We start from the raw sequence: 15278 nt of genomic DNA, 5'->3' as shown, positions 1-15278 counted from the left end.
GAACCCCTGATCAAGGTAATCAAGTCTTCGGCCATTTTGAGCATCTGTTTTTTGGGCATAGAGGGCTGTCCACGTGGCTCTTGAGTTTGTTTCCTTGCTTTAGAAAGTGCTTTAGTCTTTGCCTTTGAAGCTGAAGTCATTTTAATGTAAAGATGTTTAGGTCTGAATACACCCTCAGAAGCCAGTACCTGCCCAGCGGCTCCGGACCCATCTGAGGGATTAGCGTCCGAGGCTCCAATACCTTGAGTATCCAGTGGCATGGCTGACTCCATGTGGGAGTCGGTAGCGGCCTGCGACTCTAAAGTAGCGGGCGTCAGGGGCTGAGAAAGCGCCTCACTGAGAACCGGCGACTGGCTTATGAAAAGCTTTGTCGTCGGTTTTTGGCCTCTGTTGTTTTTCTCTAGCCTTTTCTCTGCGTTTTTTTGTAAACTCCGGTAGTCAGATGGCTATGCGATGACATTTCAGTATAATTGAACTGGTGTCCAAAAAAGTTTAAAGCAAAATCATACCGACGCTTAACAGTGCATTGGTTAAATCTAGCACAAAACCGACAACCAGTAACGTTGTGATAAGGGCCTAGGCAAGGAATACAGTAAGAATGAAAATCCTTATGAGGTATTTGCTTTCCACAAGAAATGCAATTATTAACTTTTTCTGACATCGGTCTGGAGCAAGAAAAAAGTTTCCCCAATGGGGTACTTAGCTTTACTGAAGACTTCGGATCTAAAACTCAAACACAAAAATCTCAGGAGTCAGCCGACGGCACTTGCGAACTGCTTCGGCTTCGGGCACCACGCGGCAAGAAAGACTGAAGAAAATGGCGTCGGCTGCTTCTTTTATACCCCTGATGACCTGACGTCAGGGAAGAGGCGACAGCAGATGATGCAGGACCCAAGACTTTGGAATTCAGGCTGGCTGAGGGCAACCTGCCAGCAGGATTACCCAAATGTAATGACTGCAACAGTGAAACACGAAGAACATCTGTTGTCCAAGGGTAAAAAGGACCAAATCCCAAATCAGAAAATCTCCCTCCGCCACCTCAACAAGCAAATTAGATCACTAGTGAAAAACTCCAAAGCCAATTATGAGTTGAAACTAGCCTCTGAAACAAAGGGAAACCACAAGTCCTTCTTCAGTTATGTTATGCACCTCCATGGAAAAGCCCAAGTTTGTTCCGCATTAGTACTTAATAGTACCACTTACACTTATCCTGCCAACTTAGCCAACCTGCTGGCTGATAGGTTCAGTGCAAACTTCTCCCCCTTATCACCCCCTAAAGGCCCAGTTGACATCCCTGATACTTCTCCCACACCTCACATCTCCATAGATTGTGTTAAAGGCCCTATCCAAGGCAAAGAACACAGCTTCCATGGGACATGATAATATCCCAGGCTGTATTCTGCACCATCTCCAGCAAGAACTAGCTTCCATATTGAGCACCCTATTCAACCACAGCCTAATTACAGGCTTCATTCCAGCAGAGTGGAGAACTGCCATTGTCATCCCCTTGCACAAAGGTGGTGCCACTACTGACCTGGAAAACTATTGCCCCAATCGCTTGATATGTCTGATCTGTAAAGCCATGGAGTACATTATTATGAATCTCATAAACAAAGACATAGGCAATCTCCAAACACTTAACCCCATCCAATTCAGATTGTCACGGGCAGATTGTGCCTACTGAACCTAGTTGACTTCTTTGAGACTGCTACGAAGGCCCTGGATGAGGGAAATTCAGTACAGCATCCAATTTACAGTCTTAAGCAATCTTTGTCAGTCACAGGCCTTTTATCTTTGCTTGGACCTCTGAGAAGTAGATGCCAAACAGTAGAGGTCCCAGGATAGATCCCTGAGGAACTCCACTAGTGACAGTTCTGCTATCAGAGGTAGAGGTGCTTATTTTGACTTTGAGGGTCCTGTCAGTGAGCCAGTTGGCCACCCACCTGATAAGACAGGGATTTACGCGAAGTTGTGTTAGCCTTTTGATGATGCCTGACTGGGGGATTGTGTCAAAGGCCTTGGCCAAGTCAAGGTAAGTTGTATGCACCGCCTTTCCCTCATCCAGAGCCTTGGTGACAGTCTCAAAGACGTCAACCAGGTTTAACAGGTATGATCTGCCCTTGACGAATCCAAAATGGGTGGGGTCAAGTGCCTTGTTTATGAGATCCATAATAATACACTCCATGACTTTACAGATCAGACTTGTTAAGCTAATGGGGCAATAGTTTCCAGGGTCAGTAGTGGTGGCATCTTTGTGCAAGGGGATGACAATGGCAGTTCACTCTGCTGAAATGAAGCCTGTACTTAGGCTGTGGTTAAATAGGGTGTTCAGTGGCAAACCCAGTTCTTGCTGGAGATGGTGCAGAATACATCCTGGGATACTATCAGGTCCCATGGAAGCTGTGTTCTTTGCCTTGGATAGGCCCTGTAACATGATCTACGGAGATGTGAGGTCCAGGACAAGTATCGGGCATGTCAAAAGGGCCTTTAGAGGGACGGGGTGAAGTTTGCACTGAATCTATCTGCTAGCAGGTTGGCTAAGACAACAGGAGCAGTGTAAGTGATAATGTTAAATACTAATTCGGAACAAACCTAGGCTTTGCCATGGAGGGTCCTGATGTAACTGAATAAGACTTTTATGGTTTCCCTTTGTTTTGGAGGCTAGTTTTGATTCATAATTGGTGTTGGAGGTTTTCACTAGTGATCTAATTTGCTTGTTGAGGCTAAGGAGGGAGTTTTTCCAGTTTGTAATCTTTTTCATTTTTACCCTTGGACAACAGTTTCTTCCTTTTGTTGTAAAGCCTGTTGACAGAGGATGTCCACCAAACAGGTATGTGTTTCCTTGAGTACCAGATTTGAGTTCTACTGGGTATGGCTGAGTCCATGCAGTTGTGCAGGTGCTTGTATACTGCATTGGCGTACTGTTCAGCAAAGTTGTCTGCATCCTTTGAGGGTGGTGGTGGTGTGAAGCTACAGATACCCTCCCTTAGGAGGTTGTAGTCAGCTTTTGAGAAGTTTTTTATCTTGATTACGACTGGGGTGGGGTTGTGTGGGATAGAAACTTCGAATGAGACAGTCTGATGATCTGATCTCACCAGCGAAGGACATACTATGGGAGTGGTGCAGTGGTCACCCATGTTGGTGAGACCCAAGGCCAGAATGTTATCTCCCCTTGTGGGGGATGAGACGAGCTGGCCTAGTGCATTACAACTGATGAAGTCAAGGAATCGTTGAGAGAGTGCATTAATGCAAGAAAAGTTCATCCAGTCTATGGTGGGATAGTTGAAGTCACCAAGGATCAGGGTGTTAGGAGGTACCTTGATGGAGTCAAGTAGATCCAGGTAAGTGGAGTGGGTGTCCTGAGTCATGGATGGGGGTCTATAGCTGGTTATAACTTGGATGGGTATCTTGCCAACTGTCAGTTGCACCTGGAGTAGTTCCAGTGCATCATGCTGACAAACCAGTCTGGAGGTGTGCTTGTCCTTAACGAAGATAGAGACTCCACCAATTTTATTTATTTATTTATTTCCCATTTCATTTCTTTAGTTTTACTTGCCTATTAGAAATAATTTGCATTTTATTAAAAATACAAAAACTACCAAATACTAAAAAGCAAAACGAAGCCACATGCAGATGAAGTGTTTATTACTCCTGGAACCTCGTCTCTCGCCTTCAAGGGATAAATAGATATATCTGCCATCACATTAAATGGTCCCACATTTTAATTAATTTACAATTAACTTAATTTGACTTTAGGAAATCCCACAAACATTTAAAGTGGCACAACATTAACCAACATACACATGAATTCCACCAAGTTTCCCACACATAAAAATCCCATATATTAATATTAAAAATATTTCTATGATGTCAAATTGCTGGAAAAATATCTAAGCCTGAATACTACTTCTACGGGGCTCAGAGTAGATCATTTGCCTGCCTGGGAATTTGGAAAAGAGACCTGTGTGAGGAATGGAAACGGGTCTCATTGAAGTGTACATTGGGCTGGATGCAAATACTGGTTAAACAGAAATTAAGATCCCAGGACAAATTACGGTAGGAGATCACTGGTATGGAAGAGTCAGTCAGGAAGAAGGTTCAGACTCTTTGTTTGCCGTTAAAATGAGCAAAATTATGCAAAGATAGGAGAGGGCAGAATTGGATACCACTGGAAGAAAAAAGAAAAAGTTCATCAGCGATATTAATGATTTTTGTAGCGGTTTAGTGATTACAAAAAATGTTCTAGAACCCAAACTGCAGTACGAGTTGTCCATCATAACCATTTTTCCATACAATACTAATTTGCTACAAACTACTGAAAACAAAATTCTCCAGTTTAATCAATTAATCTAAGCCCACTAACCTCATTGTTTAACTTTAAACACAAGTAGGTGGTTACTAATATTATCCAGAGCTGCCTTCTCACTCAAGTCATTAAATTTTAAATTACTGAATGAATGATACTGTCCCCATCATAAAATATTCTCATGATTTGTAACACAAACTTTGATGTATAAAGTCACAATATTACACAAATGGTAAGACCTAACTTTACCTTAGTTTTCAAAGAAATAATCTTCTATGAAACCTCACTTGGTAGAATAAAATAACTAATGACCTCTCAATAACCTCATATTAAAAAAGCTTAAGATGGTAAAGCCAACTTTTATTTTTATATTAAAAAGTATTTGCATGCATCCTTAGACATGCAAACTCTCTATTTTTTGCAAAAATAAAAGTTGATTTCATAGGTTCATAGGGTCATATGTAGGTACTAGGCTATTTGCCCGAGGGCATTTATAAGCCTTGCCAAAGTATGTCGGCTTTTGCTGCCCCATTGATTAATTAACTGATCCTCTGTCAAGCAGAGCCAATGAAGTGATCACAGGGGTATATTTTCTGTTACCCATCCACTCGTCAAGGTTTCTCTTGAAGAGTGTTAGTGAGGGGCTCTGCCTGATGTAATTTGGAATTTTGTTCCAAAGTATGGGGAGTCTCTGTGACAGGAATCTATCCCTCCAGCATGTTCTTTATTGTTGTGGCGAGGTTTAGCTCACTAGAGTGCGTGGCTCACAGTGACTTGGATTTCTTTAGGTGGAGCATGTCCATTAATTCTGAGTTGGACATGGCTTTGTAAGTCAGGCAGAGACTTCACCTCTGAGTAAGCGATATGCCACTGAGTACAGCCGGAATTTTTTCAGTCGGGCTACACAGGACATATGTTTGAGGTCAGTAATCCTCTTGGTGAGGTACTTTTGTGGTCTTTCCAGCTGTTGGAAGTGTCTTGTGAGGTACATCCCAAATGGGGCATTGTACTCTATGATGGGTCTAATGAGTGACAAGTAGAGGGGCACTATAACCTCATTATTTCTACATGCAAACCCTTTAGTAATTAGATGGGCCACATAGAAGGATTTCCTAACTACTTCGGCAATATGATTGTCAAAGGAGAGATTACTATCTACCTGGGTCCCCAGATCTCTTATTACCTCTTCTGTATTAAGGGGGCTGCTGCCTATGTGGTAATTTGTGGGTGTTTTGTTTTTCCCAAACAGGATGACTATGCATTTTTTGGCATTTAGCTTGAGGCCATGACTTTGACACCAGGTGTCCATCTCAGTAAGGCCCTTTTGGAGGATGCCCATGTCAGCTGGAGAGTGAATTATGGCTCTCAGTTTGCAGTCATCGGCGAACTTGGTTAGCCATAGTCCTCCTGTGTTTGCCTGTACTTCTGAGAAGTATATGCCGAACAGTAGGGGTCCAAGGACTGAGCCTTGCGGGTCACCACTTGTGACTGGTTTAGAGTCAGACCTGGAGCCCGCTATTCTTACCGTGTGAGTTTTGTCTGTAAACCAGTTGGTAACCCATCTTGTGACATAGGGGTTTATGTTCAGGCTGGTGAGTTTTTCTGAAATACCCGAGTGGGAAATGGTGTTGAAAGCCTTGGCAAGGTCAAGGTAGGCTGTGTGAACCACCTTTCCCTCGTCTATGGCCTTGGTGACTGTCTCAAAGAAGTCAATCAGGTTTATTAGGCATGATCTGCCCTTAAAAAAGGCAAACTGGGTCGGGTCAAGTGTTTGGAGGTTCCCAATGTCTTTGTTAATGAGTTCCATGATCATGTGCTCCATAGTCTTGCAGACCAGGCTAGTCAGCCTTATGGGGCGATAGTTACCAGCGTCAGTTGTGGCCCCTCCTTTGTGGAGAGGAATAACCGTAGCTGTGCGCCATTCTATGGGCACATACTATTGTGTGTCACCCTGGTGCACTGTTTTTTTGTATTTATTCCCATTTTTTGCACCTTGGTCTTACCCGCAGCCGTTTCTTTGTTTGTTTTCAAATATATTTTCACCTCTGGTAGGGGAGTTTACCAGCTGATCCAGGTCATTTGAGTTGATGAATTCCAGGAAGCGCTGGGCCTGGGAGTTTGTACTCGAGTAGTTTTCCCAGTGAATGGTAGGGTAATTGAAATCGCCCAATATCAGGGTGTTCGGTAGGACCTTCATGTTTTCCAGTGTTTCCAGAAAGGTGGAGTGGTGGTCCTGGGTCATGGAGGGTGATCTGTAGCAGGCCACAATTTGCACTGCAGATTTGCCCGATGTTAGTTGCACATGTATGATCTCAGAGGTATCATGCTGTGACACTAACCTGGAGGTGTACGTATCCTTGATGAATATGGATACACTTCCTTCTTTTTTGTTTCGGTTCGTGTTCTGTGGCCAAAATGTGTGGTATGCGTTGTAGCCCGGTAGTGCTGGGGTGCTCTCTGGAGCCTTGAACCAGGTTTCAGTTACTGCACAGATGTCAATGTTCTCCATACTGAGGAATGCTTTGAGCGTGTGCATTTTGAGATTTTAAACTCCTGGCGTTAAGTAGCATAACCCTCAGTTTTTTGTTAATTGTGCTGTTTACAGAGGTGGGTTTGACTTTTGAGCCTTGCCTAAAAAAGGCACTTTGGGGGCAGAAAAAGCCTTGGCCAGTATTGAAAGCCTAGGGGGACAGGTGCAAGCTGTCTCTTGCGAAGCAACGAGGCTTGTCGAGCATGTTGTCCCAGGCTGACAAACACTGGATCCCCTTTGAATGACACCAAAAGCTTAGCCAATTGTTGAAATTGATCATTTTTTCTTTATACTGAGGTATCATTCTTGGTGAGGGTAGGATGCTACTCAGGGTCAGGGTCATACCAGCCTGGGCTACATGATCAGAGAGCTCTTCCATGTCTGTTTTCATGTAGTCCAGGGAGGAACGTCTCAGGTCGTTCACACCAACATGAACAATGACAGAGTCATATTTGTACTTGTTCTGGAGTGACCTGAGTGATTGTATTATGTGGCAGATTCTGGCTCCCGACAGGCAGCTAACAGTAACCTTCTGCTTGTCCAGCCTAGTGAGTGGGATGTCAGCATGCCTGACTATAGAGTCACCTATTACTAGTGTTAGGTATGTTATTTCACTTTAAGGGCTGTGATTGTGCGGCACACTGATTTTGCGTTTTATGTGTTGTCTGGTTTGTGATGGGAGGTGTAGGTTGTTTGGGTGTCTGCTTTGGAGGTCTCTGATGCTTTTGCAGGTTTTTATTTCGAGCCTCCGAGTAGGATTTTGTTTATTTATGTGTATTTTTTGCCAGTGCTGTTTTAGTAGGTCTGTGTGCAGCTGGAGGTGTGGTGCAAGTGTTAACCTTCTCCTCTTGACTGTCTGTTCCAGACTTGGGTGGAGACAGCTTAGCTTCCAGTTTGGCTGTATAATTGCATCTCTCACATATGTTAGTGTTTTGTGGTAGGAGGACAGCGTTATTTATCTGTGTACATGAGGCAGTTGTAACATTGCCTCAGGATACCCAGATTTACCAGCTGGATTGGAGAGTACACCTGAAATCTCCCTTTGGTCATGCCTGAATAGTTGGGTGAGCTGCTTAGTCGCTTGGTTGGTGAGGGGTGAATAAAGAGCCTGCCCTGCTGGGCAATCAGTGTCAGGGTATATTAGTGCTTGGTATTAGGTCTGAGCAAGTGCTGGGCTGTAGGATGCTTTATGAGTGCTTAGGTTGAGAGTTAGACTAGTTTCAAGGGAAAAACTGAAGAGGAGACTTAGTGGAGCCGGAAATAATTTAACTATAGCTAACCAGCGCTGCCCTGTGCACAAAACTGTGCAAACGCGGTTTTTATAGTAGGGAAATAAAAGAGATAGAAATTAGCCCAAAATGGCCAATAAACTACTAACTTCTGGGCTGGAACCACTCCTCCAGGGACAGATAGGTTGCTCAAAGCTCCCCTCTCTCACAGGTGAACAGAGAAACGTCCTTCTATCCAAGTAGGGTATGGACAACTCAGAAACTAGTATCACAGCCCTGAATTCAGCACTAGCCTGAAAACTGGACTATACTAGCTTAGAAAGGCGGGAAACAAGGATTTTTTTTTTTTAATAGATAAGGCAAAAACAGTAAAAAATACACTTAAAACAACTTTAAACTACTACAAACGATCAGAAAAGGCTATTGCACTTTAGTGTGTAGCCTACAACAGTTAAACAAATTATTTAAACAAAAAACTTTTTAGAAGTACAGGCAGTCAAATAAGTACAATATGTGAAAAAAACAAGCTTTTAAATCACAATAAACGCTGGAAAAATCTGCATTTAGGCGGGAAACAGTTAAGTACAGCAAGAAAGTACAGAAAACTGATACTTAATCACTCCAAAGTCTCTCTTCTAAGCTAGAAGGCTTGTATCAGTTTAAGGCTTTCTAGTGCTTCCCATTAGGTTGGTTACAGGAAAGATGGGAAACAAGTGCAGATGTGGTCTTTTAAACCAGAAAGTTGAAAGAGATGGACAAACTGTCCAAATGGTCAATAAACTACAATTTCTGGGCCAAGAACCTCTCCTCTCCTCAAGCCATGCTTTGAGGCAGAAATTTTTAAATAAAACTTTCGAACACGGAAGCCTAATGTACTTCTGTTATGTTTATGACATGAACAGTCATATGCGAAACAGAGGCATGTATGTTACTTTGGGGGCCAGGTCTGATTACATTGTATTAGTGTACTACAGACCTGTGAAAATTGCCAACCTGTTTAATTAACCATTTGATGTACATACCTCCTGCTGGCATATTAAAATTCATGCCATAAATACGGAAGGAGTACATTAGGCTTCCGTCTTCGGGAGCTTTTTAAAGCTTTTTTTCTGAAGGTGTGGTTTGAAATTAACTTTTATTTTTACACAGAAGTGTTTGCATGCACAAGGATGCAAGCAAACACTTTTTAATGTGAAAATAAAACTTGGTTTGACAAAAGAGACAAAGTGCGATTGCTTCAGAGATACAGGTTAACATGTCAAGCTTCCTCTTATCCAATATTAATCTTTCAGCTTCTTCAATGTAGCATGCAGTAGACTCCACATCAAACAGCTGGGTCCATTATAAAGCCATCTGGTTGTCATCTTTACCCCCAAACTCCAGACCCTGAACAAATGGCATATAATTATTTACAAAATTCCATCCAGCTATGCTGGCATATGTTACCCATCCACTGCCATACTTCTCCTGGCATAGCTGGCAATACCTCACATCATCAAAACCGTATTACAACTTTTTGTTGAAAAGTAATGTAATAGTTAAAGAAATATATTTTAAACAGATGGGCCGGAAATATTTTGGAAAATTATCAGGACCTAGACCACTATCATATCTTATTCATCCAAAAGATTTGCTCTCTGTGTCCACATTAAAAGTTGGACACTCGGTAGCATCTTCTGTATGATGTCTAACTCATAATAAACTTTTCCGATAGCAGCACTTGCAATAAAATGATTAATCATATCAGCCAATCTTAAACCTGCATATAGTACCACACTATCAACAACAACAGTACCTATACTTTTTGTTTTCCCCTTCTATACTTTTCCCACATTCTAAATGTTGTCCTTTTCTTTTTCAAAAAATTTAGAATGTGTTATGTCCCAATAAGGTGGACAGAATTTCTGAAATCTCTGAGTAATAGATTTTCAACAGTTATTAAGATGCTCATAGCACAAATGCTTGAAAATGTGCCAAATATAATATCATCAGGATTTGCCATTGATAAAAAGAGAATTAACTTGCTGAATTATGCCCAGATCAAAGATTTTTTACTTATCAAATATTATCTTTGCCTGGTGCTTTAAATATGAACTCATCAAAACAGTGAATTTAAGCATGATGTGATTTAAACTGGACACAGCTGTTCCGTATTAATTATCTTATTTGAAATATTAGTAAATAAAACTGAGTTGTTTACCCTTGTTAAAAAAATAATGATCTGTATGAAATTACTGATCAAAAATAAAAAAAAAAATCTTATAAGTCATACATTTAATCCTACTGCTACTGCACCAACATTTGCTAGAGAAAAGAAAAAAAAGAACTTACCTGCTTCTAACATTATACAAAGTTAACATCAAGGGTTTTGCAGTATATTTGAAGCAAATGAAAAGTATAGCCATTTTGCTCAACAGACTTAAAAGCCCGAACCAGAGTGTATGCGTTGAAAAAGTCACACATTACATTATCCTATAGCAATTAAAGCATGTCATTTCTGTGTGTTTGATCCCATGATACCAAGACATCTTCAGTATTTCTCTACAACTAGCCAGTGTACCAAAATGCTTCAAGAAGATAACCATCATTCCCTTACCCAAGAAACCACAACCAACACCTCTAAATGACTACTGACCAGTGGCTTTAACCTTGACAGTGATGAAATGCTATGAGAAGCTGGTTAAAGATCACATAGCCTCAAGCATACCAGTGACTCTGGACACATTGCAGTTTGCATACAGGACGAACTGTAGTACAGTGGACGCCATCATCCTAGCAGGCCACGAAACTTTGACCCACTTGGAAGGCAAGAACTGCTACACAAGACTAATAGTCATAGACTTCAGTTCTGCCTTGAATACTGTCATCCCTCAGAATCTGATAATGAAACTACTACAGATGGGCATCAACTCCCTCTTATGTAATTGGATTCTAAGCTTCCTCACGGAAAGGCCTCAAAGGGTCTGTGTGAGTGACAACAGATCAGAAAGCATAATCCCGAATACAGGAGTACCACAGGGGTGTGGCTTAAGTCCTCTCCTATTCACCTTGCTGACACATGACTGCATGGCCAGACATGAATCCCATAAAATCATCAAATTTGCGGATGACACCACAGTCACAGGTCTGGTCAGAGACGGAGAGGAGATGGCCTACAGGAATGAGATCGAACATCTGCTGGGCTGGTGTGACAACAACTTAGTGCTGAACGTCAGCAAGACTAAGGATTTCAGAAGGTCTCAAGAACCACACCAGCCTCTAGAGATGAAAGGGATGACAGTGGAAAGGTTCAAAAGTACAATGTTTCTGTTATTATATATCACTGAGGACCTGTCCTGGTCAGTCCATGTATCTTACATGGTCAGAAAAGCTCAGCAACGCTTGCACTTCCTAAGGAAACTGAGGAAAGCAAAACTTTTGAAGACCATCCTCCAAACTTTTAACAGGAGTACCATTGAAAGCATCCTCATCAATAACATCACTGTCTGGTAATGGGGCTGCAACACCTCCGATCGTAAGGCTCTTAGGCGAGTTGTAAGGGCAGCAAAGAAAATCATTGGTTTCCTCTCTTGCACCTCTGGAAAACCTACATGACTCATGCTGCATCAGTAGAGGTAGGAAGATATGCAATGATCCTTTACTTCCTGCAAATGGTATGTTCTCCCACCTTTCCTCGGGTAGGAGATACAGAAGTATGCACTGCAGGACTTATAGACTTAACAACAGTTTCTTTCCTCTTTCCATCAGACTACATAACTCTTGTGAAAAATGAGCTAGGAGACTGTCAGTGCATTCTTCTCCTCTTACCACATAATTATGCTATTTATATGAAGCTGCCTGTACAGATTCTTACATATCCAGGCTTTGTTGCACTATAAGTATTAAGCTTTTTCTTGTGCAGTAACTAACTGGTGTGCATATTTAACGGGTCACACCTTACCTTACCATAGGACTCTGTGAAGTGCAATATAAATCACACTGTGCAATATTCATGCTGACCATTCCATATGCTGCTTAGTTCTTATGTTATAGCAATGTCATGCACATGTTGTTAATCAATTCTATTTATATGTAAAGTGTGTCTGCTCATTATATTATTATCTTATTTGATTTTTACTTTTATTATGTTATTTTATTCGTCTTCCCTGTATGCATGCTTTTGCACTGGGAACGAAGCTTCTCAGTTTCATTCGTCTACACTGTGGTGTAGTTCTGAATGACAATAAAGTTTTCTTTGACTTTGACTAACCACATAATTTTCTGCATTGTGTTAGTTTTCCTGGGTACTTCTGATTACTTCTGTAGCTTACCAGCCATCAAGCTTCTGCAGTTCTATACCAACCCCTTTGCTTTACTATATGTTTGTGCTTTCCTTTCTTTGTGCAATAGGCTAGTTTTTTTAAAAAGTCATTAGTAACCTATAATTAGTAACGTATAATACATTCACCATTAACAATTCTCTAACCTTATCATGCATAAACGTCAACTTTATGTCGAACCAGTATGATTTAATGCTTCTATGTGGTAGCAAGTCCTTAAAGCATTCAATAAGTACTGTCAAATCTTTTCAAAACCCATGCCTTTAAGTGTTTCCCACTGCGCAAAACACTTCATAAAATAGCCTATAACATAAAGAAAGGTTTAGGGCATATGATGTATGAAAAATACCCTCTAAACATATATCCTTTCATGGTAAAACAATTTTTCTCTAGTCTTCATGACTTTTGAATGGTAATTCACTGCTCAAATCATTGTTTCCCCTTTTTATGACACACTTGTTATAGGAAACTAACAGGTGTACTGTTCAAAAAAGATTTCATGTGCCTTAATGAAATTTCTTCACAACCACTGCAACACGTGTATGCTAAAATCTCATGGATGAGTCTTCAAATTAGCAGGTATTTCCTCCTTGCACTTTTGGTCATTCAGATTTCTGCACATTGAACTGGACAATCCTAAAAGAAACAAACAAATTCAATAAAATATATGTTAACCACCATAGTAAAAAAAAAAGTGAAGTACCAATTGACGCTTTAACCAGTTAGTGACATCTGTCCTCTCATATCACCCGTCTGAAACTTCTTTCATGCTATAAATTATTCTGCTGTAACTTTCATGCTCCTTCAGACTCCACATAGTTTTACTTTACATCAATTAACTTGCAATGTTCAACATGATGTAACTTAGCTGTGACATCTTCTGAACTGTTTTAGACAGGTATAAATCACCTGTTACATTGCATCAAAATAGAAAGAAAAACGGCATATTATGCCATTTTTTCACTAGAGATCATAGAAATCAAATGCCAGTTTGATAAAATTGCTACAGCAAGTACACCTTCAGCATGCTGTCTTATGCAACATATTTTGAGGAAAAAAATCTATATATTTTTTACATTTTCTAGAAAGGTTCTTTTGAAATAACTTTGATATTTTCCCATGTCTGTAAGTTTGGGTAGTCTGCAGTGATCCTTAATCTAAACATATCCTCCTCTACTCCAATTTATGATAATTTCCTTTCTGTGCTATAACATTTCAATTGCTTTTAATGAATTGAGGGCAATTTTAATATTTAGTCAGTCAGTAACACATTAACAAAGGAACAGAAGAAAATGTCTCAGATATCTCCACAGCAAAAGTGGGCAACTCTGATAGATGATGCTACAAGTTCCAGGATGAATAAGACCAGTTTTTAACCTCAGCAGACTAAAGAGCAATAATACTATAGATGGACATTACAAAATAAAAGTCTTAAGGAAAAAAAAAAACATGACAAACATTGACTTCAGACATCACGATCATCAACAATTTCATTTTCCCTATTTTCTACATGCAGTTTGGGTTCGTGAAGGGCCGATCTTGCCTCCTGAACCTGATTTACTTCTTTAGATCAGCCTCCAGAGCCATGGACAAGCGTAAGGTGGTCCACACAGCCTATCTGGACCTCGCCAAGGCCTTCGACACCATCCCCCACTCTGGGATCATAGATAAACTTACTAAGCTGGGCATTAATCCCTACGTCACTCCATGGGTTTCCAACTGGCTTACTGACAGAACCCACATTGTAAAAGTAGCCGACTCCAAATCCAGCTCCAGACAAGTGGAGTACCTCAGGGTTCAGTCCTGGGACTGTTCTTGTTTGGCATCTACTTCTCTGAAGTACAGGCCAACACTAAGGGACTCTGGCTAACAAAGATCGCAGATGACTGCAAACTGGGAGCCATTATTGAATCCCCAAATTATGTGGATATTCTACAAAAGGGCCTTACAGAAACAGATGCTTGGTTCCAGAGGCATGGGCTCAAGCTCAATGCCAAGAAATGTATAGTTATCCCCTTTGGGAAAAAACCATGTACCCATGAATTACCACATAGGTGGCAGTACACTAAACACTGAAAGTGTGATAAGAGACTTAGGGACACAGGTGGACAGTGGTCTCACCTTCGATAACCACATCGCCACAACAGTCAGGAAATCCTTCTATGTGGCACACCTCATCACTAACGGCTTTTCATCCAGAAAAAAGGAGGTCATTGTCCCACTGTACTCATCCCTCATTAGACCCATTATAGAACACAATGCCCTGTTTGGTACATACCTCTCAAGACATCTGCAACAACTGGAAAGGCTGCAGAAATACCTCACTAAAAAAAATCACAGGCCTAAAGCAGATGCCCTATGCTGAACATTTAAAAAAAAACTCCACCTATACTCTGTTGCATATCGTCTGCTCAGAGGCGATCTCTGCTTAACATACAAGGCCATGTCAAACCCAGAGCTGCTGGACATGCTGCATTAAAGAAATCCCAATCCCTCAGAGACACACGCTCCAGGGATCTAAACCTTGTCATCACAATGAGCAAAACATGCTGGAGTGATAGGTTCCTGACCCAGAGACTCCCAAGACTCTGGAATAGACTGCCCATACATGTCAAGCAGAGCGCCTCTTTGGCCCTGTTCAAAAGGAACCTTGATGACTGGATGGGAGATAGGAAATTCACCCCGGGGATCACGTCAGTCGCCCTGCTAGACAGGGGTTTAGGGAAATAAATACTGTGGGAAGAAATAGCCAGGGGAACTGTTATGTCTAGGCTTGTATAGGCCCTAGGGCCGATAGCCTAGTACCAACCTATGAACCTATGGTGTCATGTCCAGTGTCACAATCTTTCTTGATTCACTGCCACTATCATACCTTCTCCAATGGTCATGGCTGA

At 41.3% G+C, this 15278-nt stretch overlaps 1 long non-coding RNA gene across 2 annotated transcripts in view; it reads right to left on the bottom strand.

Moving 5' to 3' along the window:
- Positions 1 to 12558: 12558 nt before the first annotated feature.
- Positions 12559 to 15278, bottom strand: part of LOC122817247 — a 59473-nt gene continuing 56753 nt past the window's right edge. For both annotated transcript variants that reach the window (XR_006367178.1, XR_006367177.1), the window contains exon 3: positions 12559 to 13020. This is a non-coding gene — a long non-coding RNA (uncharacterized LOC122817247). The remainder of the gene's footprint in view (positions 13021 to 15278) is intronic.

This window comes from Protopterus annectens, chromosome 12.part0 (genome assembly GCF_019279795.1).
Source record: "Protopterus annectens isolate FY-2018-M chromosome 12.part0, PAN1.0, whole genome shotgun sequence".
Lineage (NCBI taxonomy): Eukaryota > Metazoa > Chordata > Ceratodontiformes > Protopteridae > Protopterus > Protopterus annectens.
The sequence above is the reverse complement of the archived record's forward strand: the minus strand, read 5'-3'. Positions and strand labels throughout refer to the sequence as shown.